A 9,009-nucleotide genomic window follows, 5' to 3' on the forward strand; every position below is an offset into this window, starting at 1 on the left:
CTATTTTTCGTGTATACAGAAAAATGTCGTAGCCATTGAACTTCATAACGTTTCCCACAAACCGACCTAAACACTTTTGACCGGTACTACCCATAAATAGAAAAGGCAACCCTTATTATTAGTGCAACGCTTATTATTAAAGTGCTGAAACGTTTGTAGAGAAAGTTCTTACCACTATTCTTTACGCATGTTATTTCACAGTTTCACAGGAAGTTCACTTAACTCTAAACACAACACTTATTTTTTTTTTTATAAAACTACTGATATTTTAGACGCAGCCGTTGCCACCGATGAGTTCAGGATCAATGTTGCAAATCTTCAGCCAAATGGGTTGTGTTTGAGTTAAATCAGGAGGCATCATCCCTTTGCAATGAACAACTAAAGAAACTTCGTAGTATAATAAATGCACAGGTCTTAACTATAAACGCATAAAAGTGTACACACAATGCGCAACGTAAAGGTCGATAGAAAGGCAATGGAAATGTTTCTCGTACCTTTCGGTAAACCGGTCTCTGTACCTCCTATCAATAAAATAATGACAAGTGGTTGATGGTGAATTGTTTATATCAGGGTCATCAAGTCATTCTTAGTGTAGACATTTACTAGTTTAATCCCTTAAATAGGTTCAGTGACTGCGGTTATTTTTAATAAAATGATATTTCGTTAACAAAATGCGGCCGTATTCGGCCATAGGCATTGACTACTTATATAATCAACAAGATAAGCAATTTTTGTATTGCTAGCTTTTTAACACATCAATATCCACTAATATATATGACTTGATGTACTTCGCATCATGCGGAAAAAAAGTTGGATTTGGGAAAATCGTTAAGAAGAAAGCGCCTTAAAAAATGTTTAATTTACGCATATTACTTCCCTGCCGAAGTAATATTGTCCCTAAAATTCTCCAATACAGACAGTTTCCGTCACACAAAACGGTCAGACCAAAGCAGAGAGGTAAATACCCCGTGTATTTATCGCAGCGCGTTTCCGCTTTAGTGAGGAATAGAAATCGCAAGAGCCATTGAATGGCATATGGATCCATGGTATTCCTTGCGTCCTGCAACTGAATCAAATGAAGATTGACTTTGCTCAAGTAGTTAGCCATATGGCCAGAAATTTTTTCGGCAGGTTTTAAAAAAATCCAGCAAATGCTACGGTGTCTGTCCAGCTGGCACATTGTAAAACAGAATGAGAAGCTCTTTGATGGCATAAAAAACTGACGGGAACGGCACTGGTTCTGAAGGCAAGACTGTGAACACGGACTGTACATTGTATTTTTGTGTGTAGACGCTGTGTTTTATGTTTTACGCTATCTAGTTTTTGAGCTCTACACTTGATACCCACACATAGTGGCATAACCTTCGTTAACGACAACTTTTCCTTATCTGTGTGAATAAACCCACAAATTTATAGGCTACTTGGCCGAGAATTCAACTAAAGGCCTGTGATGAAATAGATATTCTATTTCACGAACTCGATATAGAGACTCATTATGTTAGTGTGGTGGCGTATTTGCTTATTAAATTTATGGACACTTGAAGTAATCTAAATCCGAAACCGGCCAAGAGCGCTTCCATTTCGTATCGGGAGGTTAGCGGTCTGAAACGATACTGAAGCTCAAAACATCTTCAGGTTATGTTTTTTACAGCTAACAGGCGTCGACTCTTAATTCCCAATCCAGATTATTTAATGCGTTATAGCACTCAATTAACAACTGAAAATATACGGCTGATAGAAGACATTTCTTCGTGCGAAATCTGGCTGATTCAGACAATTAGCACAAATGGTATTCAAACGTTCCATGACTAATGTTATTTTAGTCGAAAAGGTCCCGATCCACAGACTCAGAGAAAATTTCAAACCCGGCGCTATCTGTGCGTCTAAATACTCGAGCAAGGTGATTTAGTGCTGGTCAAGAAGAATCTATCACGTTAGTTTGAAAAGAATACAATTACAAAGATACGCTTGAGACCTTCAAGCGTATTTCAAAATATCCACAGTTTTTGAAGTATTTGCGGTTTCAACGTGCAGAAAGGGTTAACAAGTGCCTTTCTATTTTCCCTCATTACCATATTGGTAAATACAGTATCGACACTACCACATCTTGGTTTTTGGTGCCAGGCCGATGCATGTGCTTAGGCCAGAGGGTCCGCTATACTCAGTGAAAGCTATACTCACTTGAGTATCAATACATTTAAATGCTTCTTTAGAACAGTGACCGATATGTAATGTCGGTAGGTCCACGTGACTTGTAAATTCAGAAAGTTCATCGGGCCACAAAACTCAGTATAATTCGATTCCCCCTTTTTCGGATTATCTAACTAGTAACTCCTGACCTACACGATTTAAGGTACTCTAAGTGGTATGCTGGAAGCGCGGAAACTATTCTCGTATAGTTTCATAAAGGATTAGATCTATGTTCCGTATATCTCATTCTTATTTAGAGAATAAAACTAGCCTATGTGGAATAGAATATTTTATTTGATTCCGTATAGCTTTGTAACGGAAATATAGAACGGTTTAGCACGTATTCCAGCTAACGTGACGCGTACATTTTGAATCGACATGCAGAGAATATTCAAAGTGTTTCCTGGTTGCGCGGGTGGTTCGAGTTACCCCCCACCCCCCCATTTATGAGCAGACATTCGAGCTAAGATGGTTTCATTCCGGAGGTCACAGCACAGATCCGTTTTTTTTACTTTTGTCTCAAATCATTAGATGTTATTTTAGACGGATAGCTATCAAATCTGTTAGTTTTTAAGGAAAAAAGTACGCAGTGTTCGATTGGAGCAATTCAACGCAAAAACAGTTGGCTTCAAGACGTGAATAACGGCTCCCTGTAATAGGCTTCCAGTGTATATATACAATACGGGTAAAAATCACACATTAAAATCTATCTATTTTCACAATAGTAGAAAATTTGTGTCCTTTCCAAACGAACTGTAGAACCCCCGAAGAGCTCATCGCCTACATACTCGAGCATACTTAAAGAGATAAAAGACGCCATTTTCTCTCATTTCTTTCCTTTTCTATATAAAATCCACGTGTAAAAATCGAAAATTTAACCATAAATACATCAGACTAAATCGATTTTTCTATCCTCTAAGTGGAAGCTTTGTTTTACAGTGAATATGGGCTATTCGCGTTAAATATTGCTCCTTAGTCTTTGCCTAGAAGTCTAACGAGGCTTACCAAGACTATTAAAATCTGCCACTCTTACAGTTTATTACTTCGGAAATCTGCAGATAATATGGCCATTTAGACTTTATGTACCCAATAGTAGTGGATGGCGGGGCAACAAAGAGCGATATTTATTCATGGCAGCTGTTGCCACGAGACAAGAACAAGATCTTACAATAAGTTCCCCAGAAGCTTTCCTGCCTTGAAGTATCCACAAGATTTATAATGGGTCATTAGTTTTGTAGGTACTATCGATCGTTTATCTTTGCCTCATATAACCGTGGGCTTATAGGGGCTTTAGACGATTAATCAGTAATCTAGGGGAGAAATGATTATCTTTCAAAAAAGCGAACTTGGCGCCTTTGCTTGTAGCAAGCGACGTTTCATAACCATTTTGTGGTCAGGGGTGATGCAGTCTGGGTGGCTAATGTGCATCTCATTTATAGTGTGTTGCCATGGTAGTTGTAAACAAACGGCCACTGCTGATTTAAAATTTAATTTTGGCTGGTAATTACCATACCAATGTCCAATAGGTCTGTTAGAGAAATCCTTGCCATTCTAGCGGAGACAAGTTCTTCACGCTGTACCAAAGAGATGAATGCGAAAGTAGGTTCACATAGTAGACACAGCCGAAGGCATTAAATAAAAGCTGTTAGGTGAAACGCTAGCCAGGTCAAGAATTATCATTTACCTATCAAGGGCCTTCAGGGGGATTTTGCTGGAAACGACAAGCCGACTTCTGAATTGCCCCAAAGATACTAACAAAAAGTGACTTTACTGGAGAAGCATAACGTGGTGCGCGTCGCTCTCCTAAACGACTTATTAACACTGGACCCTGTACGACTATTGGGTAACTCATGATTTCGGTTACGTTTGTGGGGAATACAATGCATATTCTGGTGTGTCGCTACGCTTGACATGATATCTTTTAAAAATAACCATATAATAAGTACCATGCGTCCAATATCTAATGAGAAAATCTAATTTCATGGAAGTCACCTCAAATAACTTGCACAGGGATTTTTTTTGCAAAACTCAATTTGCTTTCTTTCTTTTGCAAAATATCCGTTTGAGATACTTGGAAAAGTAATAGCTAGTTACTCTGCGTCCGCAAAATTGAAACTGACGCTATACGAAATTCATAAATTAACATAAAGTAGTAGAATTTAGCTGACCCAGATAATTTGATCTTCTGAAGATGATAGTGGCATCTGTTCGGAAATGTAATAAAAGTTGGCAGCTCGTAGCTTACGACAAAGGGCTAAGTCAACTCTTCGAAAAATTAGCTCAGTAGGTTAGGTTCCCCTATAAATCACACTCTTACGCATCATGTAATTTATTGCCTTGCGGTACAGTTTTTAATGTGTTCTTCGAGTAACATTGAACGAAGCTTCAGGGTCCTTCGTTGTCACTATGACCTCTCACATCGTGATGGGCACGCCACGGCGCCAACTCATTCATTCAACCTTGTCATAATTGTGTGATTGAAATTTTTTAACGGCAATTGGTGAGAGAGATTGTTCTTTTTCTAATCAAGAGTAGAGTACGTGGCAAGAGCAGATTGCACGTTTTTCTATAAAAGTAGCTAAAGAACGCTTACCTCTACGATATGCTCACAGTGTATTATATGCATTCAAATATAGATGACATTCGTTTACTTAGGACGTATATGATTGGTATTTTTAAAGAACGTTTATGGTTCCTCAGTGATGGCTCCCTCAAAATAGGAGTATTCATATTTGCTAGAAATGAAAAATGCCTATCGATATCATGCCAGCTTGATTCGCAGGCTGAGCATCAAACGTCAATTTTACGCTCGCGTTTAGAAGCTTCCGTTCGATCCCATTGTTGCTGCAATTCTCTCGCATCAAAGACAAAAAGCGATATAATTTCACGACCCATCCCCCTCCGTCTCTCTCAAATCCGTTTCACATAACTGAGATCATACTGTTTTTTTCCTTCTTTTTCTCCAATGCTAGTAATTAGTAAAATGGTTATCTTCCAATGAAATGCACAGTAGATTGCTCGTTATAGACTAGGCTTTCTACTGTTGATTCGGACCATCAATTTTTAACACGTGTCACCCGCATGTCTATCGAAGGTCATATTACTGACGTCTCTGTATCGTAAAAAATATCAGGAAAAACAGGAAAGCATCTTGAGGAGTACCAATATAGTCGGCGATCTCTAGACACCTTTTTCGCAGTGATCAGGTACGAAGTTCGCTTGTTCAAGTAATGCCAGAGGAGTACTGCGAATATTTTTCGAATAGCTACACTATAAACATAGCTTTTCGAATCTAATTCACAAGCTACAACATTCGGGGGCAGAGTTTGCGTTTCCTAGATCCCCCTTGAAAATCTACTGTCTCCTGCAAAGTAACCATTGATAATAATTGTGATAATATTTTGCACTAACGACGCGCCGGTACTGAAAGAAATACCATATCTATTCACACAGACACTGACTAAGATGGCTAGGGTTATTAGTGCGGGCCGTAACACTCGGTCACGCTCTTTACGTGCTTATCACAACATATGGCGTAGGGTTATTTCCATTCTCAACAAATCCTTGCCAGCCTTTCAGGCAGACAGTGATTCTCGGCTGACAGACGCTGTGGGCTTGTTGTAATAAAGCTATGCGATTATCGTTAACATTATCGAGCTGCCGGCGGCACGTATTCTATTTGCACGAACCAGACATTTTTGCTCAGCTATGCACGCCGCGTTCGCTGATGCACGTACGCACGCATCTCGACATCTTCAACCTTCGGGTTCAAGAACTGTAATTTCGCCGACGACTGTTTCCGCGCTCATGAAGCATTAACACAGATTCTGATTACTTGATCTATTCTCGAATTGGTTCCGATAATCGCTTGCCTTCACCGTTCCCAGATGTCGTGACGACCCATTGCTACCGGCACAAATGTTACTTACTCGATCTTACATAACGACAGTGACTGACCAAAAAATGATTGGTACGAGCCACAGCAATATGTACTCTCTGTGCTGCACATATGCAAAATTTAACAGTTAAGTAGCTTTGCGTAACGTTTGATTATTTTACGAATGGAAGTCTTCATTTCATATGGTAATACTGCATGCGCGGTGCTGGATAGGCATCAACACACATTAGAACGTACTTTCTATGTCATCAAATAACCACCCAACTATTATGTAGATTAATGGACAATTCAATTATATTTGACAAAGTAGAGTTTAACAAGAGATGCTTCCGTGGGGGGTGACCACTGAAAGAAGGCCATACGAGATTGTTTCTTCATTCAGTATATCCTTTGCCTAGTTTGTTTTAACCAAAAGCAGGGTCACCTTGCGCATTTGATATAATAAGTGTTAAAGTTGAAGTGAATCTGGAGGAGATACCTGCGCAAGACTTTGGCAACAGCCTGCTAGAAGTTTTCATTACCGCCTTTGTAACGGTGAAGGTTCCCGGCTCGAATCCTCAGTGCAAGAGATACATTCTTCTAGGTAAAGGTCATGGGCTTGAGGGGTGCAATGGTAACGAAATAGAGCACTCGTTGATATATGATGCAGCACGGTAAGGTGGTTTACGACCTGGCCACAATTGATGGTGTATTGATTTAGTTTGCATTTCTAAACTGAGCTTTTTCCATTATCTTTTGAAAAAATAGCTGTAAACTGTCAAAAAAATTAAATGATTCTACTACTCCATCAGCAATTCGATTGTTCGAAGGCATTAGACGCTGAGAGATTATTTGATAAAAATGGAGATGACTTGTTTTGGACACGCGGGTGCACACGCCAGCCTCGAATATATCGTGGAAGTGAAGAAAATGCATGGAATACGAGATATCTACACGCCACGTCCAGCTTTAAGGTCTCTAGGGAAATTGATTCGTTCTCCTTTTTTGGCCCCTTTCTCGAATTTAGCTGTCCGTCAAGATAGTGCCACCAGTTGAGCCCAACGTCAAGGAGTGACTTCTTCAACGATAACTGTGAAGTGATTGCCTCTAAGATGCTGAGCTTGTCCACAGGCAGCACTGTTCCTATTATTTTCCTGCGTGCGTTGTATATCCACGTGGCTCAATCAGAGGTACTCTTACTGTTAATGATTAATGCTGTTAATCAATAAGGTAACTGAATCAAGTCATTTGTGGTCATGAGTTACTTTCGTCAGGATATATTTCATCAGTCGTTGGTGATAGTTTAGAGCAGCGTTGTACTTGGTTTACCGAAAAACCTACTTTTATTTTTGCGTTGGTCAAGCTGATAATAATTCGTACACTATTATAGAGAGCCATTTTAGCTGGCACATACGAAAGAATAACATCTTTAAATAGTTCACAGGTCTCTTCTCCTTAGAGTGCTTAGTAAGGTCTCTTATATCTACCTGTAAAGAACACACATGTTAGTTTCCATGCCCACCAAGAACAAATTACAGCATATTCTTCCGGGTGACACTTTTAGGATACATAAGCATCCTTTTTATGGGTTGTTCCCTGGAGATACAAGCGTACGCTTATCGGAACACCGCTACAGACTTCACATTAGTCTTGACACTCTTGCCTACTCAATGTCTGTGTTTAAAACCCTGCACAGACACACTTGGCCTCGTGCTTTCGTCTAAAGAAATACCTAGCGGCGATACCGGAGGTAAAATTCGAAATATTTCAACTGTATATTAAATTTATTGGGGAGGAAAGGCTGCATATTTTGAGAATCAGATGAAAAACGCAAGTTCTGCATAATTCACGAACACCTAAAAACCACTGATGACGACCCTATAATGGCTGAGACAATAAGGGGGCTGGAACTATAAGCCAGTACCGCCAAAATATTCGAAATTGGAAACCCGCGCAAAGCATTTCTCCAGAGTCATTTCTTCCAGGAGGAAGTACATCTCTACAAAAAGCACAATTTGAGCCCAAGTCAGAGAAGCACATATGGAGATTGTGTGGTTACAAGGTCGTGCGCCGACTTTATCGCTTTCGCAACGGTGTCCAGAGCCAAAAGTTACGAGGTATTCCAAGCCAGGAGTCAGTCCAGGAAAGATATCTTTAGGAATCACTTATATATATAGATATATATATGGAGTGGAAAAATGCGTTTAAAAAGGCGTAGACGCGAATCTAAGAGTACCTTGCCATAGCGTCACACGGAAAGTTCCGACCGATGAATTTCCGTGCCTGTTTGTTTAAATAGAAATTGTATTTAGCTAGTAAATATCCGGTGTATTAATGCTTTAAGGCACGTCTCATCGTGACCTGTATTACAAACGGTGTATGATGTTGCAAGCTTAACAACCTGTTAATGATCCTGTAATGTGGTATTTTTTAGAACAAAGGAAAGGACGTAAGGAGCAACTTCATTTTCAAATCGCCCGGTTTTCCAACCTGAACGATCATTGTCCTTGATCGATCATTGTCATAATCTGGCATATTGTCGTGTGGTCCTCGCGTTTCGTCTGCTTAGAAGGCTGCTAATAAGAAATGGATCAGATTGGACAAGTATCACGTGCCATCTACATACATTTCTGTTGTCTCCCATTTGAATACAGAAGTTCTCGCCGTTTTTTTTTTAGCAATATTATGTCACAAATGACCTATGTGCGCGTGTTAATAGACTGTGATGGGTTTGTAATAGAAAATAGTAGGACTGCACACGCTTGACTTGTATATCGAATTTGGATATAATATAGTGAAGAGAATTGCTATACTTATAAGGCTCTTTTTAAACAAATATATAACGACTATTTTATATGGACATAGTGTTACTGTCAGCTAATGAACAGCTTTATACATAGGCAAAAAGATAGTTTGGAATGATCCAAGCAGTCTGCCTTTGG

Source organism: Varroa jacobsoni, unplaced genomic scaffold (genome assembly GCF_002532875.2).
Source record: "Varroa jacobsoni isolate VJ856 unplaced genomic scaffold, vjacob_1.0 scaffold_774, whole genome shotgun sequence".
NCBI classification, from domain to species: Eukaryota; Metazoa; Arthropoda; class Arachnida; order Mesostigmata; family Varroidae; genus Varroa; species Varroa jacobsoni.